This window comes from Cervus elaphus, chromosome 24 (genome assembly GCF_910594005.1).
Source record: "Cervus elaphus chromosome 24, mCerEla1.1, whole genome shotgun sequence".
Taxonomy (NCBI): domain Eukaryota; kingdom Metazoa; phylum Chordata; class Mammalia; order Artiodactyla; family Cervidae; genus Cervus; species Cervus elaphus.
The window spans coordinates 58,775,803-58,788,809 of NC_057838.1; positions in this window are offsets into that span (position 1 = coordinate 58,775,803).

Sequence of the window (13,007 nt, forward strand, 5' to 3'; positions counted from 1 at the left end):
TTGGCTCCTGAAATGTTTCTTCTTGGATGTGAATGCAGCCAGTGCTGGTTCGGAGGAAGAAGGGTAGAGAGAGAGGTGGGGAGCTTGGTTCTGGACCACGACCTGGGGAGGCCCCTCATCTGCCCCCCACTGTCAGCGCTGTTGCTGCCTCTCAGGCACCACCTTCCAGCCCAGAGGCAGAAACCCTCACCCTTGGCTGGCCTTACAATCCAAGCCCCGTCAACCCCAGAGAAGCAGAGGGATATAGGGCAGCTTGTCCTGGGGAAGAAGGTGCTTCTCAGGTTGGCATCAGAACTGCAGGTGGCAGAAAAAACAAAGAAGCTCTCACCCAGCCCCGCAGACCAGCTCTCCTCAATTCCAAGTGTGCAGAACTCCCTTCAACTTGTGAAAACGCCTTGCCTGTGGGGCTGGGGACTCTGCTGACCAGGAGCTTCTGCTCACACATAGCTCTGCAGGCCTGAGCTCCCAGGACCACCGCGGATTTCCCCCTTGCTCCCTGGGCTCAGCTGGGGTAGTCTTGGTTGTGCTTAGTCACTTGGTCATGCCCGACTCTTTGCGACCTTTTTGGGCTGTAGCTCACTAAGAGGGCTGGGTGCTCCCAGCCACTGGTGGGGTTCCCAGGAAATCCTTAGAGTCTTCAGGGAGATGAGACATCCGCAGGCATGTCCATTTGTCCACCCAACAATCTGGACAGTATGAACCAAGTCACACCCACATTGAGCAAGCTGCTGCTCACAGATACTCAGCCAGGTTTGGCTGGGCCAGGGCCTGTGTGGCTAGCTTTGATACCAATTCCAGAAGGTGCCAGGAAGAGCAGGGGTAGAGAAGAGCCCTGGGCCAGGGCTTGTCTGCCTGCTGGCACCAACTAGAGGTGAACACGAGAAGAAGCCAAAGTCAGGGTGAATACCAGGGAGGCGGGCACCAGGTACCATAGAAAGCCCACATGGGTAGAGCGAGGAGGGGAACAGACAAGCCCTCTCTCCCTGCCTGCCCAGTGGGGTGGGGGAAGAAGACAGTTCTCAGCCAGCACTCTGGATCCTGACGTAACCATGACGCCCCTTTTATTGAATATAAACCATAGAAGAAGAGTAAGGAAATCTATGGTAGTCTGCAAAGCTGAGCCTGGGGATAGGGAGCTAGAGGGGTGGGTGCCACCTGGTGGTCATCCCTGGTATTGTGATGCTTGGTAGGGGCTGAAAATGGGAGTGGGTCAAGGCTTTGTCCCAGGACTGGGAGAGCAGCCAGTCAGGAAGGGTGAGGAGTGGGCAGTGAAGGTGACATGGCCTAACACCTGCAAGCCAGTGCTTTATGTGTACACGTCTATTTAGCCCTTGCAACGGGATTATCCCCATCTTTCAGATGACGTTCGAACTAAGGCAGTTACCCCAGCACGGTGAGTAAAGGGCAGAGCTGGGACTGGAACCACATCTCTGACTCCAGAAGCCCCGACATCTGCACCCTACTACCCCTTGGCCCCCTGGAGAAGGGTCTTGGGTCCTCCTGCAGGACCATGACCATGGGGAATGTGGAGAGAGTTGACTGAAGCTCAGATTCTGTCATCTGTCAGGAAAGCCACCTGTGGTTCTTGGGGCCTAAGGCCCATGCAGAGAAGTTTCCAGAAGCAAACGATGAGATTTGCCTGGTGGTCCAGTGGTTAAGAATCAGCCTGCCAATGCAAGGGACACAGGTTCATTCCCTAGCCTGAGAAGATCCCACATGCTTCAGACCCACTAAGCCCATGTGCCACAACTACTGAAGCCCATGTACCTAAAGTCCATGCTCTGCAACCAGGGAAGACACCACAGCTAGAGAAAGCCCTCTCAGCCAAGAAGACCCACCACAGCCAAAAATAAATAAATAAATATAAATATATTTAAACAGAAGGGGGGGAACAGAAATTCATCCACAGGTCACTGACCATCCCCCAACACACACTCAGGCAAAGGGTGGTGGAAACCCAGAGCCCCCATTCTTTTTCCAGGTCTCACTGCAAAAAAAAAGAGTAACAGAGTTTCCAACACTGGCAAATGTTTTTCCCCAGAAAAGGTCTTTCTGCCTCAGTCCTCAAAATACCAAGGGTGAGTTTATTAGTACATAAGTCATACATGGCCCATTTTTATATTGCTTTTAGATCTTAACATGCTGTTTTTTTTCACATATTTTCACAGGGGTAGGAGACAGCCGATCAGAGTTTTAACAAAACGTCCTATCCGTATGCAGCACCTTAAATTCAAGACGTTTGCACCTCTGCTCTTCCATGCCCAAAAGACTAAGAAAACCACCACCCAGTTAAGAACTGGATAAGAAGTTTTTTGCTATTGTTTTATACTGTTGCTCGCTCTCTCTCTCATTTTATAAATTTAATTTATTTATTTGGTTGCACCAGGTCTTAGTTGAGGCATGTGGGATCTAGTTCCCTGATCAGGGATTGAACTCTGGCCCCCTGCACTGGGAGTGTGGATTCTTAGCCACTGGATTTCCAGGGAAGTCCCTGGATGAGCAGGTCTATCCCCACAAGAGGTATTTGGAGACAAGCCAGGGCCTCTACACCTGCATGAGCCCAGGTTCACCAGGCCAAGGATGAGGAGGGTTGAAGTTTAGGCTCACCAGGAATTCCATTTTAGCTGATCCCGGGAACACAGACCTCAGCAACTAGCCTGTCTCCCCATCACCTCAGAGGTCCAAGTCACATCACTTTGTGGGAAGCAGGGGCCCACGTGGAGGAGGAGCCTGCATTCCCAAGGACAGGGTCAGGGAGGGGCTGACTCACGGACCAAGACCCTGGGCTACAGCAATCGCTCCCAGTAGTCACCGGGCACTGAGGTTTCAAGATGCATCCTGGGACAAACAGGAAGGTTTTGGGCAATTACTCACCCGCAATCCTTCCTACCCTGCCACCCCTGCCCGTGGGCCTGGACGGAATTCTCTCCCAGTAACTTCAGGCCTCACTGACTTCGCTTACTGTGGCTCAGATGCGCAGCCGTGTCTGACTCTTTGTGACCCAATGGACTGTAGCCCACCAGGCTCCTCTGTCCATGAGATTCTCCCGGCAAGAATACTGGAGTGGGGTGCCATTTCCTCTGCCAGTGGATCTTCCCGACCCAGGGATTTAACTCAGGTCTTTTATGTCTCCCAAACATACCACCTTCTGTCTTCATCCTGCTCCAGACCTCCGTCATCTCTTCTTACACAGAGCACAGTCAGTGAGGGTGCCTTCTGACCTCGGCCCCTGCCCCCAGCTCATTCTCTACACAGCAACTCAAGAAAAACCTTCTCGAACCTAACACAAGCACTTACAGGTCAAGCACATCCCCTCCATTATGACTCCCACTGGATGAAGACCAGCCTCCGGCTGAGCCCCTGAATGACCTCCTCCTGCCCTGCTCCAGCCTCACTGCAAACCATCTCCCCCTGGCTCTCCAGCCCCAGCCCAGCTTCCGTCACTTCCGCCATGGTCTCTCCCACTTCCTCTTCTGCCTGCCCCCTGCCGCGCATGCGCGCCCCCACCCCGGGCTGCGTCGTGCTGGACCGCTTAGTGCTGAGGAAAACACGAGGCAGTTTGACAATAGGAAGGAAAGGGGGACCCAAGAAGAGGAAGAGAAAGCTTTGGGCCGGGGGCGGGAATCAGAAAAGACTTCTGGGAGGAGATGGCACCGAAGCCAAGCCAAGCCTTCTTCGGGCGGACTGCGGGAGGGGCGGGGGCGGGGATGGGGGCGAGGGCCTCTCAGGAGGATGGCACAGCCAATTTGGGTGACAGCCCAGGCCTGGTGTGACTAGAGGGCACACGTCGGGGGGTGGGGATTCGGTAGGGGATGTGGGTAGGGGAAGAATGCACCCTTGAATGCTAGCTTCTCTAATTTAGATCTCAACTCTGCCCGAAAAGACTTCCAGTTTTACTTTAACAGGAAGAGGAACTTGTTTCCTTCTCCAACCAATATTTTATTGAATGCTTTCCATGGCCCCGGTCTTGTACAGAGAATCCAAAGCTGGACTGGCCCTAAATTGTGTCCTCCAGACCAGTGATTCCCCAAACTTGGCTAATGAACAGAATGGGAGATTGCCACACAAATCAAGTCCTAGGCCCAGAAAATCACCTGTGTGTGACTTTCCTTAGCAAAGGCAAGATGGGCTGAAATTCTCATAAAAGGATCCACTAAACCAAGAGAAAGCAAAACGTGCATAGAGTAGTTGAAATACAATTTTTTTTTTTTCTTTTTGGCCATGCCACATGGCTTGTGGGATCTTAGTAGTGAAAGGATGAAGTCCTAACCACTGGATTGCCAGGGAATAAATCCCTTGGAGTATAATATTTTTTTTTTCTTTTTTTTTTTTTCCCCCACACCCTGCCCCCTGCACCAGGAGTATAATATTAATTACACTTTTCCGTAGATTCCAAACCAAAAGGTCATCTTTCTGTTCACACCCTCTACAACAGTCAGCCCTAAAGGAAATCAACCCTGAACATGCACTGGAAGGACTGATGCTCAAGCTCCAATACTTTGGCCACCTGATGTGAAGAGTTGACTCATTAAAAAAGACCCTGATGCTGGGAAAGATTGAAGGCAGGAGGAGAAGGGGACAACAGAGGATGAGATGGTTAGATGGCATTACTGACTCAATGGACGTGAATTTGAGCAAACTCCGGGAAGTGGTGAAGGACAGGGAAGCCTGGTATATTGCAGTCCATGGGGTTGCAAAGAGACACAACTGAGTGAACAACGGCTGAGAAATCTGCAAGCAAGCCCAAACAACAGTCATAATTTCCAAGTCCACTCACCCTCTTACCCACCACCTTTGAAGATAATCAAGATATTCTGGTGGTGAAAACTATGTTCCTCCACGTTGTTGCCTCACCATCCATTATCTGTGCATTCTCTCCTCATCTCTCTTCCCTTCCACGCCCCTCCAGTTTCAAACATAGTAGAGTAACAGAAGGTCAGAGCATGAAGCAAGAGGAGAAGTTTTATATTTTATATTCTAAGCATTTAATATTTTAATCAGCAGTTGCCAGTAAATGACAGATAAGGTGCAGCCTTTCTTAAGTAAATATTTCTAAATTCTCATGCTTTGGAGGGTTACCTAGGAAATAGCCTTTGTTAGATCTCTGGTTGGGAGAAATCCCTCCTGGCCTCTTCTGTATTTCTTCCTTTTATAAAGCAATTATATTTATTACCTTCTCTCATGGTGATTTATTCTAGATTGTGAAATCCTTAAAACCTGGGTAATTTTCTGGCTCATCTTTTTCTCTGCATAGCCAGTAGCATGCTGTGTTGTGTACAGGGCAGATGTCACATGAATGGCTGTCCACCAAAGTGGGTAAATGAGAAATGAGTATCTGGGACTTCCCTGGCAGTCCAGTGGTTAATACAGGAGGTCCAACGTAGGGGGCGTGGGTTTGATCCCTAGTTGGGGAACTAAGGTCCCACATGCCATGGGATGTGGCCAAATTTTTTTTTAAAAATAAATAAATAGAAATGAATAGCAAAAGAGTACAAGTAACCTGAGAAAATTTCATTGAGGTGGTTGAGAAAGGTGCATGCAGATGCATTGCTAATTTCCTATAGTTCATTGTCTACAGAAGCAGTTTTCTTGCCTTGAATCCACCCTTATAGCAATAGTGACATTTTTATAAAGCAGTGTTAAATCACGTGACCTCTGGAACTAAGATGGCCTCCATTTGCAATTCTAGAAAACAGTTCACCAAAACTTCATTACTATACCAGGTCATCCATTCTGTTGTGCTTGGGATTCACTGAACTTCTTGGATCTTGTTTTCATCAAGTTTAGAAATTTTTCTGCCATTATTTCCTCCAATATTTTTTCTGTACCATCATCTCCTTATACTTCAGAGATTCCACTTATATACACATTAGATTGCTTGAAATTGTACCACGACCTACTGGTGCTATTAATTCCACCACCACCACCCCCCATCTCCCAGGTTTCATTTTGGATATTTTCTATTGGTATGTCTTCAGGTTTTTAACTATAATGTCTAATCTGCAGTGAATCCCAGCCAGCGTATTTTAAAATCTCAGACATCATTGTGTCATTGGGATCTTTTTAAATATCAAATATATATTCTGTTTATTTATTTTTTTTTTTTTGAACACAGGCTTTATTTTTTAAAAGCAGTTTTAGGTTCACAGCAAAACTTAGTGGAAGGGAGAGTTCCTATATACCCCCTGCCCCCACATGTGCATAGCCTCCTCTGCTGTTGACATTCCTGATCAGAGTGGTACATCTGTCACAACTGATGAGCCTATATTGACAAATCATTATCACCCAAAGTCCATGTTCACATTAAAATTCACTCTTGGTGTTATATATTCTATGAGTTTGAGTAAATGTATAATGACATGTATTAATATTAGTTTTTTATTCATTGCTTAAAAAATCCTCTGTCCTTTGCCTTTTCATCCTCTACTTCTTTTTTTTTTTTCATCCTCTACTTCTTGAAATATGAAAGAGTTATGATAATTGTTTCAGTGTCCTCGTCTGCAAATTCTAACATTTGTGTTGATCCTGGGTCCATTTCAATTGACTGATATTTTTCCTGTTTATTTTCATGCCTGGTCACTTTTGATTGGATGCCAGACATTGGGGGTTTTACCTGGTTGGGGGTTGGATGTTTTTACATTCCCATAATTATTCATAGGCTTTGTTCTAGGTACCTTCTGACTACTCCACATAATGACCCTGAATCATGAGGATTTCCAGTCTGGCTGCTGGGGAACAGGTACTGTTCCTGACAACAAGTGAGTTCTGAGGATTGCTCCCTCTCACCCACTCAGATGAGCCTTTCCTGCCTTGGGGTGTTTCTCACACGCATGTACTGCTGAGTACTCCAGAAGAATTTTCTGCAAACCTCCAGGCTTTTCTGTCTCATCTCCCATGGACTACATTGTGAATTCTAGCCACCTTGGCTTCCCTGAACTCCCAGTTTCATCTTCCCAGCTTGGGGACCCCACAGGGCACTCCCTTGGTTCCCCTCCTGGAGCCTCGGCCTGAGGACTGTCTTGAGGCAGTAAAGCTGGGCAACCATGGGGTTCACATCCCGTGTTTCACGTCTCTCGGGGAACACTGCCCTTTGTTGCCTCATGTCCAGAATCTTGAGAACTGATCTTATCTTGTTTTGATCTTATCTTGAATTGATCTTATCTTGTTTATGTTTTTAGGGTTTTTTTTCCTTCCTGCTCAGGCAGGAAAGAAGGTAAACACAGTCCCTTTTACTCTATCTTGGAAGGATAAAAGCAGGGTTCTACATCATTTATTTGTATGAAGTGTGGTCATTATATAAGATAGAATATCACACAGCCCTGAGAGGAATGCCTTAACCAGTCACAAGAGACTACATATTGCATGATTCTATTTATATGACGCATCCTGAAATAGGCAAATCTATATAGTCAGAAAGTAGATTAGTGGTTGCCAACAGCTGAGGATATGGGGGAAATGGGAGGCTGATGGCTAAAGGGTATGGGGTTTCTTTTTTGGGTGATGAAAGTGTTCTAAAATCAACTGTGGTAATGATTGTGTAACACTATGTGCATACTGAAAACCATTAAATTGTACACTTTGAGTGGAGGAATTGTATGGTGTATGAATTATATCTCAAAGCTCTCACAAGAAGGAAGGAAATACACTTGAACTACAGGGCTTAGTAAAGGTCAATTTTAAAAGTATGCGTGGGTGGGGGGGGGGTTAGAGGGGAAATCTGGGGGCAGAAGGATCCTCTGTGCATGGACTCTATTTATAATGACGTTTAAAAACATGCAAAACAATTGCCTGGGCGATGTTCAGGGTCGCCTATGGTACAGAGAAACGGTCCACACACCAAAACCAGCTGCTGGTTCCCTCTGGAAGAATGCAGAGGAAATGAGGAAGTTACCAGGGGCGATGTGCTACCCTTTTCTTTAAGAGCTTTCTTAAGAAGATGGCTTGTCAGATAAATCAGCCTCATTTGCACTGACTGTGCCCCTCCATCCCTGGGCAGGCCCAGCACCCCACCGGGAACACCAGCCCCATAGAGCCCGATTTCCTATCGCTGATGCAGAAAGAATGCCAGAGAGTTTTAAAAACAACTCTTGAGCTTGTTTCTGGCTTCCCTTGGGAAAACTCAACTAGCCCATCACTCTCGCCCATTCCGTGTCTGCCTAAACCTTCCCAAAGCCGCAGAAAAGCCTACCGAGCTGGTGCAGGTGGCCATCAGCAGAACCTCGGGAGCCCAGGGGGGTCGCTGCTACTGCGTCCAGGGTCCTCAGCCCTCTTTCTGCAGCCCGTCAAGCCGCCAAACCCTGGCCACGAGTTCTTGCATTAGCTCAGCTTCTGCCTCCAATGAGAAACGCCAGCATCATGATAAGCCCCACCTGGGAACCTCACACCCGCCGCTACCACACCAGGAGGGGCTTAAACCACTTCATCAAGCCCATCTTCTCACTCCAGCCAGCGCCCCTGCATGAGCCCTCACTTTCTATCCAGCCTCGCGCAGGAATCAGCCCTGCCGGTCCCCCAGTGCAGAGAGACAGACCACCTGCGGCCCAGGGCTGGGTGCAGGGCTGTGCTCAGGGGACCCCACTCAGCCTCGGGCTGGGGCTCCCAGGGCCCTGCCTGGCACCCAGGCCTTTGCCCTGCTAGTTCCCCTGCCTTGGACGGCTTCCCCGAACCCAGCCTGTCACCTACTCATTCTTTTTAACTTTTAAAAAACTGTGAATTATCACCTCTGTAAAGAAAAGTGCAAATGTACAGCGTAAAAAAGTCATGCAAAAGGGACAGCTGGGTAACCAGCAGTCAGGTCAAGAAACAGAACGCCTACCTGTTCTCTTAAAAAAAAAAAAAACTTAAAAAAATTATGAAACATTTTGAGCATGAAGCACAGAGAATAAAATAAGCATCTGCAGATCCTCCACTAAGCTCTGTGAACCTTTAATGGGCTTTTTGTACATGCCTCAGATGTTTTTAGTGAGGTAAAGCCTTACAGACAGAAAAGCCCAGCCCTTGGGTAGCCTCTGGAGTCTAGGCCTCCCCCACCTATTTCAGAGGAGCCAGCACCCCGGCCCCTGGGGGTCTGAGGATGCTTCACACAAAAGCTTGTTTTCCCGAGGTCATACAGCTCTGCGCTTTCCCATTTCATCACCCCACATGTATCCTTCCACATTTCCCCTTAATGTGGGCTTGAGGCTCTATCAGCGTTGAAGCTGGCAGCTCTGTCCACTGCGAAGGAAGATGAGCTATACCCACTGCGTGAACTCACTTCCATTTCTCCATTTAGTATTCTGTGTGGACATTCAGCTGTTTCCAACTTTGCACTTTACAATGTGCCCAGGAAAAATCTTGCCTGTGTGGTCATCAATACTGCGACCAAGACTTTCTCCAGCTAGAAGAAGGCTGGATCTTCAGCAGTCCCCAAAGGTGTCAAGTTGCCTTCTGGAGGAATGTGGCCAATTTCATTCCCACTCCTTGCTAACAGGGACCCACAGCTTCGCATCTCTGCAATACTCTATATTAGCAGACTTTATTTATTTATTTTTTTTACATTTTTAAAAAAGTTTTAATTGAAGTATAAATGACTTAAAATACTATGTTAGTTTCAGGTGTATAGAATAGTGGTTTGATATTTTTATACCTTACAAAATGGTCACCATGATAAATCTAGTTACCATCTGTCACCATGCAAAGTTATTATAGTATTACTGATTGTATTCCCTATACTGTACACTATATCCCCAGGTCTTACTTCCTTTAGAGCTGGAAGTTTGTTCTTCTTAATCCTCTTCATCTCTTTTGCCAAACCCTCTACCTGCTTCCATCCAGAGACCACTGGTTTGTTATCTGTCTCCATGGGTCTATTTATGTTTTCTGTTTGTTTGCCAGATACTCTGCCACAGGTAGAAAGCATGTAGTTCTCATCTTCTCAAAGTGGCTTCTTCCAGTGGAGGAGGAGGTTCTTTCCCTGGCTCACTCCACCCCCACAAGCAAAGGGAGTGTAACTTTGTTTCTTCACTCACTAGTCCCGCCTCCCCAGCCTGGGATGGAGATGCTAGAGCCAGCTGAGCTGAAGTCGCTCAGTCGTGTCCGACTCTTTGCGACCCCATGGACTGTAGCCCCCCAGGCTCCTTGGTCAGTGGGATTTTCCGGGCATGAATACTGGAGTGGGTTGCCATTTCCTTCTCCATATATCAGCAGACTTTAAAAGTGTTGCTGGTCCAACGACCAGACCGACTCTTTCTTTGGACCTCAGGATTAAACGTCTCCTCTTCCAGGAGGTCTTCCCAGTCCCTGCTGCCTTCGCAGGAAGAGCCGGCACCTCCTCTGTACACCCACAGCCCCAGCGGGCACCCTGACCGCCCCCCCTTCCCTAGTATTGTAATTGCTTACAGACCTGCCTCCCCCAGGAAACCACGAATCTGTTCCTCATTTGCACAGTTTTCCACCATCCTGCAGAATCCCTGATATACAGTCAGCGCTTACTAAATGCTCACAGAGTGAACTGATGAGTCTGGCCTTCATTTCAGAGTCCTGACCACAAATGTATTAAAGAAGCCTCCGGTGCAGGATCTGACCTTAGTAGCTGTTCGAGAAACATCAACCAAGCCTGTGTATGTCTGCATCTCAGATGCTATTTGGGGTCCCCCAGGAGACTCCAGCTCTGCCTCAGAAACATGCTGGGGAAGGTCATGAGGGTCAAGGGAAAGGTTTTCATGTGGCCCTGAGATGAAACAAGAGGAGGCGGAGAAGGGGTGCCCTCCAGGCATCGGCCGCTCTTCCTGCTGCTGTGGCAACTTTCAATGGAATTTTGTGACAGTGGGAATTACTACCTTTCATGTCACTTGGTTTTAGTTTGTGCCAAGAACTGGGGGTATTCTAATTTTCTTTTTCATAATTTAAAACCGCATGAAACCTACCTGCCACTCATGTCAGTTTTAGACTCTCATTTTCCTACTATAGAGCTGGCTGATGGCCCAAAGTCCAAGGTGAGGGAGGAGGGGATGGACCCTGTTGGAACCCACTCCTGACTCAAAATCCAGGGCTCTTCACTCCACTCCCATCCAGGAAATTTGTGTCACCTTTCTATAAGATTCCTGAACACTAGCCTGGGCCCAGCCATGCCTTGTACTTACAGCACTGTTGTGAGGCAGATGTGCTTGGAAACATGGAAGATGTTCATGGAGTTAAGAACAACATTCTTAGATTTCCTGAGCATTCACTGGGTGCCGGGCTGCAAGAAGAGTTTTCCAAGCTTTGGCCTGATAACAACCCTATAAAGCAGGTATGATTATGCACAATGATGAGGGAGGAAACTGAGGCTCAGAGAGGCCAAGTAACAGCGGAGGATGGGGCAGGCAGGCATAGAACCAGATCTGACTCCAAGTCTCCATCTCACAGTTTGTCAACAGCACCTCCACTTCCTGTCCCGTGCTAGGCTGAGTCTGAGTATGGGTCCAATATAAACAGGGGCATCTGCTATCCAGCCATTACAAACTTGAGCCAGGGTTTAAAGGCAATCTTTTTTTTTTTTCCTTTAAAAAAAAAATACCTTGTTTCCAGAGTACTCAAGAACAGTTAAGCTAACTAGACCCATTTTTAATAGAATGCAAGCATTTTGTGAAGTGAGTTACTTTTTAACTTGTCATTGATGCAAAATGCATCTAATTCGCTTAATTTTTTCTCAGCTCATGATTTAAACCCAGGAAATGGCTCAGAGAGGTTTTGCCGATACTATTGATGGCAAGTTTCCAATGGGCTGTGGCTGGCTACAGCTGTCTTGCTCTTGAGCCAGGTCCCAACCCTCAGCTGGGGCAGTGGACCAATGCCACCTGCCACCTGGAAGACATTGATTGCTGAGTTCCTGGGGTTTGGTCACCTGCTGCTGCTAATGCCACAAAGCAAGACTGGCAGCCACCCCCTGTTTTTACCTACTCTTTACTGTGTCCCCAGAGCAGGGGCAAGGGAACTCATATTAGTCATTCACACCTTAGTAAGGAATAAATTGGGGGAAATGGGATTCTAATTGGGTGATGGATGCTAGGGAATGGGGTTGAGGTTTGGGGCAGTCCAGAGACCCTCTTTATGCCAGGGGAGCTGTCTAGATGTGTAATCTCCCCATCTCTGACTCTCTGCAAAATGGTCCTCAAGCACCTTGTTGCTGGAATATTTCCTCAGAGTAATGATAGTAGGTGGGTTATAGCACTGAATATGTGTCTAGCACAAAATGGTCCTCCCTGGGCCTGAGAGCCTGCCTCCCACCAGAGGGCGCTATAGCCACCCCAGCTGCTGCAGGCTCCCTCCCCTGTGCCTCTTTGACCCACCAATCTTCTGCCTATGGTGGGCACTCCCACGGGGGTGCCAGGGTCCAGCAGTGGAACCTTCCTCACACAGGGGCTGAAAGGTACTGGTTGGTGACTTTGCCTTCCAGGGTGTGGCCGGCTCACAGCAGCATCTCCCTGCTCCAACAGGATGACCGGGCAAAATGTAGATTCCTGAATCTCAACCAAGTGACTCTCAGTCCTGGTGCCCATTGGATTGTGGGGCGATTTAGCAATACTGATGTGGGGTCCCCTCCAGAGACCACCTAGAACTAGACCCAGGGCGGCCTGGGCATCACGTTCCGGTGCACAGTCAGGGCTGATACCTGTTGGTTAGAATCTGGCATAAAGGACGTATCTTAGCAGGATGCGTTGCATGCTGTGAGAGCCACTGCCATGAAGGGATTGTGATCTGCGCAGCCCATTCATTCATCCTTCACTTTTGGGTGACCACATAAGCTGGCACATGGAACCACAGAGTGGAATCACTCTGAAATTATGGTTCTCTAACTTGCTTGTCTCGATCCCCTTGTCCTGTACCACTTTCCACATCAGGGAAGTATTTAACCACCACCCCACCCACCCCTAGCTGTTGAGGGTCCTGCTTGCTTCTGGTTTTCCCCAATTAATCCATGAGGTGGTGGGTATCCTGATCAGTTTCCAAGGGCCTCTAGGTGAGTCTCCTTTGGGTAACTGCTTGGG